The sequence below is a fragment of the Ambystoma mexicanum genome, chromosome 2q (assembly GCF_040938575.1).
Source record: "Ambystoma mexicanum isolate Mex_15411 chromosome 2q, UKY_AmexF1_1, whole genome shotgun sequence".
In the NCBI taxonomy this organism is placed as follows: domain Eukaryota; kingdom Metazoa; phylum Chordata; class Amphibia; order Caudata; family Ambystomatidae; genus Ambystoma; species Ambystoma mexicanum.
The window spans coordinates 129,194,815-129,207,137 of NC_090924.1; the positions used below are offsets into that span (position 1 = coordinate 129,194,815).

At 47.4% G+C, this 12,323-nt stretch overlaps 7 non-coding genes across 7 annotated transcripts; all 7 read left to right on the forward strand.

Moving 5' to 3' along the window:
• Window positions 1–1,828: 1,828 nt before the first annotated feature.
• Window positions 1,829–1,900, forward strand: TRNAL-CAG (transfer RNA leucine (anticodon CAG)). Its single transcript has one exon. It is a non-coding gene; the product is annotated as a tRNA-Leu (tRNA).
• Window positions 1,901–2,314: 414 nt separating this feature from the next.
• TRNAV-UAC (transfer RNA valine (anticodon UAC)) lies at window positions 2,315–2,387 on the forward strand. Its single transcript has one exon. It is a non-coding gene; the product is annotated as a tRNA-Val (tRNA).
• Window positions 2,388–5,143: 2,756 nt separating this feature from the next.
• TRNAP-CGG (transfer RNA proline (anticodon CGG)) lies at window positions 5,144–5,215 on the forward strand. The gene has a single exon. It is a non-coding gene; the product is annotated as a tRNA-Pro (tRNA).
• Window positions 5,216–8,388: 3,173 nt separating this feature from the next.
• Window positions 8,389–8,460, forward strand: TRNAP-CGG (transfer RNA proline (anticodon CGG)). The gene has a single exon. It is a non-coding gene; the product is annotated as a tRNA-Pro (tRNA).
• A 414-nt stretch (window positions 8,461–8,874) lies between these two features.
• Window positions 8,875–8,947, forward strand: TRNAV-UAC (transfer RNA valine (anticodon UAC)). Its single transcript has one exon. It is a non-coding gene; the product is annotated as a tRNA-Val (tRNA).
• Window positions 8,948–11,626: 2,679 nt separating this feature from the next.
• On the forward strand, window positions 11,627–11,698 carry TRNAP-CGG (transfer RNA proline (anticodon CGG)). Its single transcript has one exon. It is a non-coding gene; the product is annotated as a tRNA-Pro (tRNA).
• Window positions 11,699–12,112: 414 nt separating this feature from the next.
• On the forward strand, window positions 12,113–12,185 carry TRNAV-UAC (transfer RNA valine (anticodon UAC)). The gene has a single exon. It is a non-coding gene; the product is annotated as a tRNA-Val (tRNA).
• Window positions 12,186–12,323: the final 138 nt, after the last annotated feature.

Sequence of the window (12,323 nt, forward strand, 5' to 3'; positions counted from 1 at the left end):
GATGAACAATTCACTTCCTGAACCTCTTTGCCTGCCATGTCCTTGCGACAAGCACTTTGTGTTCTCTGTTAGCTCTCAGTAACATTCCTTGATTTGCTTGTGAGTTTTGGCCGTCCGATCTCAAAGTGGAAATATGTCCTTCCCTCTGTACGCTGCATAGACCCTCAACAGGCATACTTGTATATGTGCGCATGCTTGATAGGACGTATGTTTTAGGCTGGATTGTGTGAGCTTCAGGCGCAAGGCATTTGATTAGTCTTTAAGCAGGTCCACTTGCAAAGCCCTTTGCACCTGTTCTCCCAGTCCCTACAAAGGGATGCAAGCAGTTGTTTCTGTAGTGTAGTGGTTAGCACGTTCGAGACCGGGCAGAAACACTCTCTGCTGGCATTTTACACAAAATCGTTTTTTTCCCCTTTTGTCACACACAAATGTAAAGTATGAACTTATTTGCGTTCCCATGGAAATAGCATATGCTCTCAAGAGCTTGAGAAATACACTGGGAAGGCAAGCATCCTCACATGTATTGTGTATATGGGGCCAATAATAAAATGCACGCGCCTTCATTTTGTGTATGTAATGTTGCAGAGCACAGAGAGGATTTCTTTTCCCTACTGCTGGGTATTTGGGTCTCTGGGATCACAGTTGGGTCCGCTCCGTCCTCTGAAATGGTGGATATTAGTTACATAGGTTAGTGTACCAAAGAAATATCACATTTTCATATACAGCTTCTTCATTTCTGTGTTCTGAGGGATTACCAGTTGTAAGAAATGCACTTGCCGGTACAGTGATTCCCTGGCTTTCTCTGGCCCGAGAAAGCTTTTCCTCTGAACTGGGAACAGAAGTTGGACTGCTTCTGCTGAACTTCCTGAAAGCATAGCTGGCGGGAGGAGGGACTTTTTGAGTGCTGGGAAAATTTGAGCTGGAAATTTGCATAGGCTGGACAGAGATTGCTTGGAGCAGCCAAAATATAATAACGGCCATGGCGCTCAAGTAAAGCAGAAAGCTTTTAGTATACACCTTTTGCACTCTTGTCAACGAAGCTGGGCTCTGTGAATGCTCACCCTACGCAAGAAAAGAGAACAGACTTTGCTGGTGACCTAAATATATCTCGCCTGATCGAGCACGATCGAGCTCTGAGTGAGCAGCTTTGCAATGGTCATCTTTACCAAAGGGGAGATGCTGCTTTTGCCAGTGTCACACCCATGCTCTCAGGGCTGGAGGGAGGAGGGCTGCTTTTTGTTTTTACAGGCAAAAGGAAAGGCCCAGCCCTCAGAGCTTCTGCCAATGCATATCCCAGCAGGTGCAAAATAAAGTCTTTCCCCCACCTTGCCAGCTGCAGATTGATCAGAAGACTGCTAGTCTAGTGTGTTGGGCCACTCTCTCTCTTCTGTGTATCGTCCCCTCTTATTACATAAACAGCATAAGAGGAAGGAAGGAAGGAAGGAAGGAAGGAAGGAAGGAAGGAAGGAAGGAAGGAAGGAAGGAAGGAAGGAAGGAAGGAAGGAAGGAAGGAAGGAAGGAAGGAAGGAAGGAAGGAAGGAAGGAAGGAAGGAAGGAAGGAAGGAAGGAAGGAAGGAAGGAAGGAAGGAAGGAAGGAAGGAAGGAAGGAACAGTGTATCGCAAGCACCTTTCACCCTGATGTCAATGGTCCACCAACCTTCGGGATGAGGAGTAGACCTGTGAAGACGCTCAGCCTTTGCATCATTTAGGGACGAGGACGGGCTTTAGGAGCAAACGTTAGGAAGAGATACTCTTGTGCTACAATCCTCAAGAGGTACAACTGCCAAGTCAAATCCCTACATATTGTCTAGACTACTCTGCAAGTGTAGGCTCGTTGGTCTAGGGGTATGATTCTCGCTTCAGGTGCGAGAGGTCCCGGGTTCAAATCCCGGACGAGCCCATTGATTGGTGCCTGGCCCGATACTTTTTTACACATGTGTTTTTCAATTCTATAGACTCTGGACTGATGGATGGACAATGGTCGATGAACATTGGGCTTCCTAAGCCTCTTTGCGGACCGCCTCATTGCGCCATGCATTAAGGAGTCCCAAGTAGCTCTCAGTCACCTTTCTGGATTTGTTTGTTAATTCATGGCTGTCCCATACCAATGCCTAAAGAGGCCCTTACATCTTCAGACTGCACGGCCTCTCAGCTGGCACACTTGTCTGAGTGTTCATGCTTGTAACGCCGTGTGTGTGATGAGCTGCATTTGTAAAGCTTTGGGCGTGAGGCATTTGATAAGTGTTCAAACAGAGACAATTGCACTGTTACTTGACCCTATTCTCTCAACCGCCAGAGGGCATAGCATGCAGCAGTTTCTGTAGTGTAGTGGTTATCACGTTCGCCTTACACGCGAAAGGTCCCTGGTTCGAGACCGGGCAGAAACAGCAGAGGGTGGCATTTTACACTTTTCATGTTCCACCATCTCGAAGCTCAAGCCATGAACTTATTTGCAGTTGCAACGGAAGAAGCAGTTCCTCTGACACGCTTTGAAATAAATTCTGAGTAGACGAGCGCACTCACATTTGCTCCGAATATGTGATGAATTAAAATTGCATGCCTGCATATGTGCGTGCTTATGTATAGTTGGATGGAAAGCTGAGGGAGCAGTTGTGCAATGCTATTTCTTACAGAAGGGTGGCGCTGCTTTTCCCTGAGCAATGTTCATGCACCCAGGCAGATGTGATATTGGATTTTTCTTTTTTTCAAGGGCAAAAGAAAATTCCTAGCCCTCAGAGCTTCTGCCAATGCAGATCCGGTGCAAAATGAAGGCTCTCACTCGCTCACTTTGTCCACTTTCAATTGATCAGCAGACCGCGTTGGTGTTGTGCTAGATTTCTTCTTCTGTGCATCAACAGCTCTTTTATACGTACCCTTCACGGGCGAATGGAAGGGAGGGTGTGCCACCAGCTTCATTGATCCTGATGTCAATGTGCCAACACCTTCAGGACGAGAAGAAGAGCTATGAAGACAGTCAGAGCGTGCCGACTGGGGCATTCATTTGGCTCATACACCGACAAGGCTTTCAGCGGCAGGAACAAACTTCAGGAATAGGCATTCTTGGCCTCGAAGCCTAAGGGGGGTGGAAACGCTGAGTACAATTCCGTCAGATGATCACAGGACCGTGGCTCGTTGGTCTAGGGGTATGATTCTCGCTTTGGGTGCGAGAGGTCCGGAGGAGCCCGATCAAGGTGGGTAACTTGAGCTCCTTTTTTTTTTTTCCAATGTTATTTTCATTGGACAGACTCTCTGGCTTTCTCGGTAAGCAGTAGTCGATGAACAATTCACTTCCTGAACCTCTTTGCCTGCCATGTCCTTGCGACAAGCACTTTGTGTTCTCTGTTAGCTCTCAGTAACATTCCTTGATTTGCTTGTGAGTTTTGGCCGTCCGATCTCAAAGTGGAAATATGTCCTTCCCTCTGTACGCTGCATAGACCCTCAACAGGCATACTTGTATATGTGCGCATGCTTGATAGGACGTATGTTTTAGGCTGGATTGTGTGAGCTTCAGGCGCAAGGCATTTGATTAGTCTTTAAGCAGGTCCACTTGCAAAGCCCTTTGCACCTGTTCTCCCAGTCCCTACAAAGGGATGCAAGCAGTTGTTTCTGTAGTGTAGTGGTTAGCACGTTCGAGACCGGGCAGAAACACTCTCTGCTGGCATTTTACACAAAATCGTTTTTTTCCCCTTTTGTCACACACAAATGTAAAGTATGAACTTATTTGCGTTCCCATGGAAATAGCATATGCTCTCAAGAGCTTGAGAAATACACTGGGAAGGCAAGCATCCTCACATGTATTGTGTATATGGGGCCAATAATAAAATGCACGCGCCTTCATTTTGTGTATGTAATGTTGCAGAGCACAGAGAGGATTTCTTTTCCCTACTGCTGGGTATTTGGGTCTCTGGGATCACAGTTGGGTCCGCTCCGTCCTCTGAAATGGTGGATATTAGTTACATAGGTTAGTGTACCAAAGAAATATCACATTTTCATATACAGCTTCTTCATTTCTGTGTTCTGAGGGATTACCAGTTGTAAGAAATGCACTTGCCGGTACAGTGATTCCCTGGCTTTCTCTGGCCCGAGAAAGCTTTTCCTCTGAACTGGGAACAGAAGTTGGACTGCTTCTGCTGAACTTCCTGAAAGCATAGCTGGCGGGAGGAGGGACTTTTTGAGTGCTGGGAAAATTTGAGCTGGAAATTTGCATAGGCTGGACAGAGATTGCTTGGAGCAGCCAAAATATAATAACGGCCATGGCGCTCAAGTAAAGCAGAAAGCTTTTAGTATACACCTTTTGCACTCTTGTCAACGAAGCTGGGCTCTGTGAATGCTCACCCTACGCAAGAAAAGAGAACAGACTTTGCTGGTGACCTAAATATATCTCGCCTGATCGAGCACGATCGAGCTCTGAGTGAGCAGCTTTGCAATGGTCATCTTTACCAAAGGGGAGATGCTGCTTTTGCCAGTGTCACACCCATGCTCTCAGGGCTGGAGGGAGGAGGGCTGCTTTTTGTTTTTACAGGCAAAAGGAAAGGCCCAGCCCTCAGAGCTTCTGCCAATGCATATCCCAGCAGGTGCAAAATAAAGTCTTTCCCCCACCTTGCCAGCTGCAGATTGATCAGAAGACTGCTAGTCTAGTGTGTTGGGCCACTCTCTCTCTTCTGTGTATCGTCCCCTCTTATTACATAAACAGCATAAGAGGAAGGAATAGAGGAAGGGAAGGAAGGAAGGAAGGAAGGAAGGAAGGAAGGAAGAAGGAAGGAAGGAAGGAAGGAAGGAAGGAAGGAAAGGAAGGAAGGAAGGAAGGAAGGAAGGAAGGAAGGAAGGAAGGCAGGAAGGAAGGAAGGAAGGAAGGAAGGAAGGAAGAGGAGGAAGGAGAAAGAGAGAGGCAGGAAGGAAGGAAGGAAAGGAAGGAAGGAAGGAAGGAACCGTGTATCGCAAGCACCTTTCACCTGATGTCAATGGTCCACCAACTTCGGGCTGAGGAGTAGACCTGTGAAGACGCTCAGCCTTGCATCATTTAGGGACGAGGACGGGCTTTAGGAGCAAACGTTAGGAAGAGATACTCTTGTGCTACAATCCTCAAGAGGTACAACTGCCAAGTCAAATCCCTACATATTGTCTAGACTACTCTGCAAGTGTAGGCTCGTTGGTCTAGGGGTATGATTCTCGCTTCGGGTGCGAGAGGTCCCGGGTTCAAATCCCGGACGAGCCCATTGATTGGTGCCTGGCCCGAACTTTTTTACACATGTGTTTTTCAAATCTATAGACTCTGGACTGATGGATGGACAATGGTCGATGAACATTGGGCTTCCTAAGCCTCTTTGCGGACCGCCTCATTGCGCCATGCATTAAGGAGTCCCAAGTAGCTCTCAGTCACCTTTCTGGATTTGTTTGTTAATTCATGGCTGTCCCATACCAATGCCTAAAGAGGCCCTTACATCTTCAGACTGCACGGCCTCTCAGCTGGCACACTTGTCTGAGTGTTCATGCTTGTAACGCCGTGTGTGTGATGAGCTGCATTTGTAAAGCTTTGGGCGTGAGGCATTTGATAAGTGTTCAAACAGAGACAATTGCACTGTTACTTGACCCTATTCTCTCAACCGCCAGAGGGCATAGCATGCAGCAGTTTCTGAGTGTAGTGGTTATCACGTTCGCCTTACCACGCGAAAGGTCCCTGGGTTCGGACCGGGCAGAAACAGCAGAGGGTGGCATTTTACACTTTTCATGTTCCACCATCTCGAAGCTCAAGCCATGAACTTATTTGCAGTTGCAACGGAAGAAGCAGTTCCTCTGACACGCTTTGAAATAAATTCTGAGTAGACGAGCGCACTCACATTTGCTCCGAATATGTGATGAATTAAAATTGCATGCCTGCATATGTGCGTGCTTATGTATAGTTGGATGGAAAGCTGAGGGAGCAGTTGTGCATGCTATTTCTTACAGAAGGTGGCGCTGCTTTTCCCTGAGCAATGTTCATGCACCCAGGCAGATGTGATATTGGATTTTTCTTTTTTTCAAGGGCAAAGAAAATTCCTAGCCTCAGAGCTTCTGCAATGCAGATCCGGTGCAAAATGAAGGCTCTCACTCGCTCACTTTGTCACTTTCAATTGATCAGCAGACCGCGTTGGTGTTGTGCTAGATTTCTTCTTCTGTGCATCAACAGCTCTTTTATACGTACCCTTCACGGGCGAATGCAAGGGAGGGTGTGCCACCAGCTTCATTGATCCTGATGTCAATGTGCCAACACCTTCAGACGAGAAGAAGAGCTATGAAGACAGTCAGAGCGTGCCGACTGGGGCATTCATTTGGCTCATACACCGACAAGGCTTTCAGCGGCAGGAACAAACTTCAGAATAGGCATCTTGGCCTCGAAGCCTAAGGGGGGTGGAAACGCTGAGTACAATTCCGTCAGATGATCACAGGACCGTGCTCGTTGGTCTAGGGGTATGATTCTCGCTTTGGGTGCGAGAGGTCCGGAGGAGCCCGATCAAGGTGGGTAACTTGAGCTCCTTTTTTTTTTTTCCCAATGTTATTTTCATTGGACAGACTCTCTGGCTTTCTCGGTAAGCAGTAGTCGATGAACAATTCACTTCCTGAACCTCTTTGCTGCCATGTCCTTGCGACAAGCACTTGTGTTCTCTGTTAGCTCTCAGTAACATTCCTTGATTTGCTTGTGAGTTTTGGCCATCCGATCTCAAAGTGGAAATATGTCCTTCCCTCTGTACGCTGCATAGACCCTCAACAGCATACTTGTATATGTGCGCATGCTTGATAGGACGTATGTTTTAGGCTGGATTGTGTGAGCTTCAGGCGCAAGGCATTTGATTAGTCTTTAAGCAGGTCCACTTGCAAAGCCCTTTGCACCTGTTCTCCCAGTCCCTACAAAGGGATGCAAGCAGTTGTTTCTGTAGTGTAGTGGTTAGCACGTTCGAGACCGGGCAGAAACACTCTCTGCTGGCATTTTACACAAAATCGTTTTTTTCCCCTTTTGTCACACACAAATGTAAAGTATGAACTTATTTGCGTTCCCATGGAAATAGCATATGCTCTCAAGAGCTTGAGAAATACACTGGGAAGGCAAGCATCCTCACATGTATTGTGTATATGGGGCCAATAATAAAATGCACGCGCCTTCATTTTGTGTATGTAATGTTGCAGAGCACAGAGAGGATTTCTTTTCCCTACTGCTGGGTATTTGGGTCTCTGGGATCACAGTTGGGTCCGCTCCGTCCTCTGAAATGGTGCATATTAGTTACATAGGTTAGTGTACCAAAGAAATATCACATTTTCATATACAGCTTCTTCATTTCTGTGTTCTGAGGGATTACCAGTTGTAAGAAATGCACTTGCCGGTACAGTGATTCCCTGGCTTTCTCTGGCCCGAGAAAGCTTTTCCTCTGAACTGGGAACAGAAGTTGGACTGCTTCTGCTGAACTTCCTGAAAGCATAGCTGGCGGGAGGAGGGACTTTTTGAGTGCTGGGAAAATTTGAGCTGGAAATTTGCATAGGCTGGACAGAGATTGCTTGGAGCAGCCAAAATATAATAACGGCCATGGCGCTCAAGTAAAGCAGAAAGCTTTTAGTATACACCTTTTGCACTCTTGTCAACGAAGCTGGGCTCTGTGAATGCTCACCCTACGCAAGAAAAGAGAACAGACTTTGCTGGTGACCTAAATATATCTCGCCTGATCGAGCACGATCGAGCTCTGAGTGAGCAGCTGTGCAATGGTCATCTTTACCAAAGGGGAGATGCTGCTTTTGCCAGTGTCACGCCCATGCTCTCAGGGCTGGAGGGAGGAGGGCTGCTTTTTGTTTTTACAGGCAAAAGGAAAGGCCCAGCCCTCAGAGCTTCTGCCAATGCATATCCCAGCAGGTGCAAAATAAAGTCTCTCCCCCACCTTGCCAGCTGCAGATTGATCAGAAGACTGCTAGTCTAGTGTGTTGGGCCACTCTCTCTCTTCTGTGTATCGTCCCCTCTTATTACATAAACAGCATAAGAGGAAGGAAGGAAGGAAGGAAGGAAGGAAGGAAGGAAGGAAGGAAGGAAGGAAGGAAGGAAGGAAGGAAGGAAGGAAGGAAGGAAGGAAGGAAGGAAGGAAGGAAGGAAGGAAGGAAGGAAGGAAGGAAGGAAGGAAGGAAGGAAGGAAGGAAGGAAGGAAGGAAGGAACAGTGTATCGCAAGCACCTTTCACCCTGATGTCAATGGTCCACCAACCTTCGGGATGAGGAGTAGACCTGTGAAGACGCTCAGCCTTTGCATCATTTAGGGACGAGGACGGGCTTTAGGAGCAAACGTTAGGAAGAGATACTCTTGTGCTACAATCCTCAAGAGGTACAACTGCCAAGTCAAATCCCTACATATTGTCTAGACTACTCTGCAAGTGTAGGCTCGTTGGTCTAGGGGTATGATTCTCGCTTCGGGTGCGAGAGGTCCCGGGTTCAAATCCCGGACGAGCCCATTGATTGGTGCCTGGCCCGATACTTTTTTACACATGTGTTTTTCAATTCTATAGACTCTGGACTGATGGATGGACAATGGTCGATGAACATTGGGCTTCCTAAGCCTCTTTGCGGACCGCCTCATTGCGCCATGCATTAAGGAGTCCCAAGTAGCTCTCAGTCACCTTTCTGGATTTGTTTGTTAATTCATGGCTGTCCCATACCAATGCCTAAAGAGGCCCTTACATCTTCAGACTGCACGGCCTCTCAGCTGGCACACTTGTCTGAGTGTTCATGCTTGTAACGCCGTGTGTGTGATGAGCTGCATTTGTAAAGCTTTGGGCGTGAGGCATTTGATAAGTGTTCAAACAGAGACAATTGCACTGTTACTTGACCCTATTCTCTCAACCGCCAGAGGGCATAGCATGCAGCAGTTTCTGTAGTGTAGTGGTTATCACGTTCGCCTTACACGCGAAAGGTCCCTGGTTCGAGACCGGGCAGAAACAGCAGAGGGTGGCATTTTACACTTTTCATGTTCCACCATCTCGAAGCTCAAGCCATGAACTTATTTGCAGTTGCAACGGAAGAAGCAGTTCCTCTGACACGCTTTGAAATAAATTCTGAGTAGACGAGCGCACTCACATTTGCTCCGAATATGTGATGAATTAAAATTGCATGCCTGCATATGTGCGTGCTTATGTATAGTTGGATGGAAAGCTGAGGGAGCAGTTGTGCAATGCTATTTCTTACAGAAGGGTGGCGCTGCTTTTCCCTGAGCAATGTTCATGCACCCAGGCAGATGTGATATTGGATTTTTCTTTTTTTCAAGGGCAAAAGAAAATTCCTAGCCCTCAGAGCTTCTGCCAATGCAGATCCGGTGCAAAATGAAGGCTCTCACTCGCTCACTTTGTCCACTTTCAATTGATCAGCAGACCGCGTTGGTGTTGTGCTAGATTTCTTCTTCTGTGCATCAACAGCTCTTTTATACGTACCCTTCACGGGCGAATGGAAGGGAGGGTGTGCCACCAGCTTCATTGATCCTGATGTCAATGTGCCAACACCTTCAGGACGAGAAGAAGAGCTATGAAGACAGTCAGAGCGTGCCGACTGGGGCATTCATTTGGCTCATACACCGACAAGGCTTTCAGCGGCAGGAACAAACTTCAGGAATAGGCATTCTTGGCCTCGAAGCCTAAGGGGGGTGGAAACGCTGAGTACAATTCCGTCAGATGATCACAGGACCGTGGCTCGTTGGTCTAGGGGTATGATTCTCGCTTTGGGTGCGAGAGGTCCGGAGGAGCCCGATCAAGGTGGGTAACTTGAGCTCCTTTTTTTTTTTCCCAATGTTATTTTCATTGGACAGACTCTCTGGCTTTCTCGGTAAGCAGTAGTCGATGAACAATTCACTTCCTGAACCTCTTTGCCTGCCATGTCCTTGCGACAAGCACTTTGTGTTCTCTGTTAGCTCTCAGTAACATTCCTTGATTTGCTTGTGAGTTTTGGCCGTCCGATCTCAAAGTGGAAATATGTCCTTCCCTCTGTACGCTGCATAGACCCTCAACAGGCATACTTGTATATGTGCGCATGCTTGATAGGACGTATGTTTTAGGCTGGATTGTGTGAGCTTCAGGCGCAAGGCATTTGATTAGTCTTTAAGCAGGTCCACTTGCAAAGCCCTTTGCACCTGTTCTCCCAGTCCCTACAAAGGGATGCAAGCAGTTGTTTCTGTAGTGTAGTGGTTAGCACGTTCGAGACCGGGCAGAAACACTCTCTGCTGGCATTTTACACAAAATCGTTTTTTTCCCCTTTTGTCACACACAAATGTAAAGTATGAACTTATTTGCGTTCCCATGGAAATAGCATATGCTCTCAAGAGCTTGAGAAATACACTGGGAAGGCAAGCATCCTCACATGTATTGTGTATATGGGGCCAATAATAAAATGCACGCGCCTTCATTTTGTGTATGTAATGTTGCAGAGCACAGAGAGGATTTCTTTTCCCTACTGCTGGGTATTTGGGTCTCTGGGATCACAGTTGGGTCCGCTCCGTCCTCTGAAATGGTGCATATTAGTTACATAGGTTAGTGTACCAAAGAAATATCACATTTTCATATACAGCTTCTTCATTTCTGTGTTCTGAGGGATTACCAGTTGTAAGAAATGCACTTGCCGGTACAGTGATTCCCTGGCTTTCTCTGGCCCGAGAAAGCTTTTCCTCTGAACTGGGAACAGAAGTTGGACTGCTTCTGCTGAACTTCCTGAAAGCATAGCTGGCGGGAGGAGGGACTTTTTGAGTGCTGGGAAAATTTGAGCTGGAAATTTGCATAGGCTGGACAGAGATTGCTTGGAGCAGCCAAAATATAATAACGGCCATGGCGCTCAAGTAAAGCAGAAAGCTTTTAGTATACACCTTTTGCACTCTTGTCAACGAAGCTGGGCTCTGTGAATGCTCACCCTACGCAAGAAAAGAGAACAGACTTTGCTGGTGACCTAAATATATCTCGCCTGATCGAGCACGATCGAGCTCTGAGTGAGCAGCTGTGCAATGGTCATCTTTACCAAAGGGGAGATGCTGCTTTTGCCAGTGTCACGCCCATGCTCTCAGGGCTGGAGGGAGGAGGGCTGCTTTTTGTTTTTACAGGCAAAAGGAAAGGCCCAGCCCTCAGAGCTTCTGCCAATGCATATCCCAGCAGGTGCAAAATAAAGTCTCTCCCCCACCTTGCCAGCTGCAGATTGATCAGAAGACTGCTAGTCTAGTGTGTTGGGCCACTCTCTCTCTTCTGTGTATCGTCCCCTCTTATTACATAAACAGCATAAGAGGAAGGAAGGAAGGAAGGAAGGAAGGAAGGAAGGAAGGAAGGAAGGAAGGAAGGAAGGAAGGAAGGAAGGAAGGAAGGAAGGAAGGAAGGAAGGAAGGAAGGAAGGAAGGAAGGAAGGAAGGAAGGAAGGAAGGAAGGAAGGAAGGAACAGTGTATCGCAAGCACCTTTCACCCTGATGTCAATGGTCCACCAACCTTCGGGATGAGGAGTAGACCTGTGAAGACGCTCAGCCTTTGCATCATTTAGGGACGAGGACGGGCTTTAGGAGCAAACGTTAGGAAGAGATACTCTTGTGCTACAATCCTCAAGAGGTACAACTGCCAAGTCAAATCCCTACATATTGTCTAGACTACTCTGCAAGTGTAGGCTCGTTGGTCTAGGGGTATGATTCTCGCTTCGGGTGCGAGAGGTCCCGGGTTCAAATCCCGGACGAGCCCATTGATTGGTGCCTGGCCCGATACTTTTTTACACATGTGTTTTTCAATTCTATAGACTGTGGACTGATGGATGGACAATGGTCGATGAACATTGGGCTTCCTAAGCCTCTTTGCGGACCGCCTCATTGCGCCATGCATTAAGGAGTCCCAAGTAGCTCTCAGTCACCTTTCTGGATTTGTTTGTTAATTCATGGCTGTCCCATACCAATGCCTAAAGAGGCCCTTACATCTTCAGACTGCACGGCCTCTCAGCTGGCACACTTGTCTGAGTGTTCATGCTTGTAACGCCGTGTGTGTGATGAGCTGCATTTGTAAAGCTTTGGGCGTGAGGCATTTGATAAGTGTTCAAACAGAGACAATTGCACTGTTACTTGACCCTATTCTCTCAACCGCCAGAGGGCATAGCATGCAGCAGTTTCTGTAGTGTAGTGGTTATCACGTTCGCCTTACACGCGAAAGGTCCCTGGTTCGAGACCGGGCAGAAACAGCAGAGGGTGGCATTTTACACTTTTCATGTTCCACCATCTCGAAGCTCAAGCCATGAACTTATTTGCAGTTGCAACGGAAGAAGCAGTTCCTCTGACACGCTTTGAAATAAATTCTGAGTAGACGAGCGCACTCACAT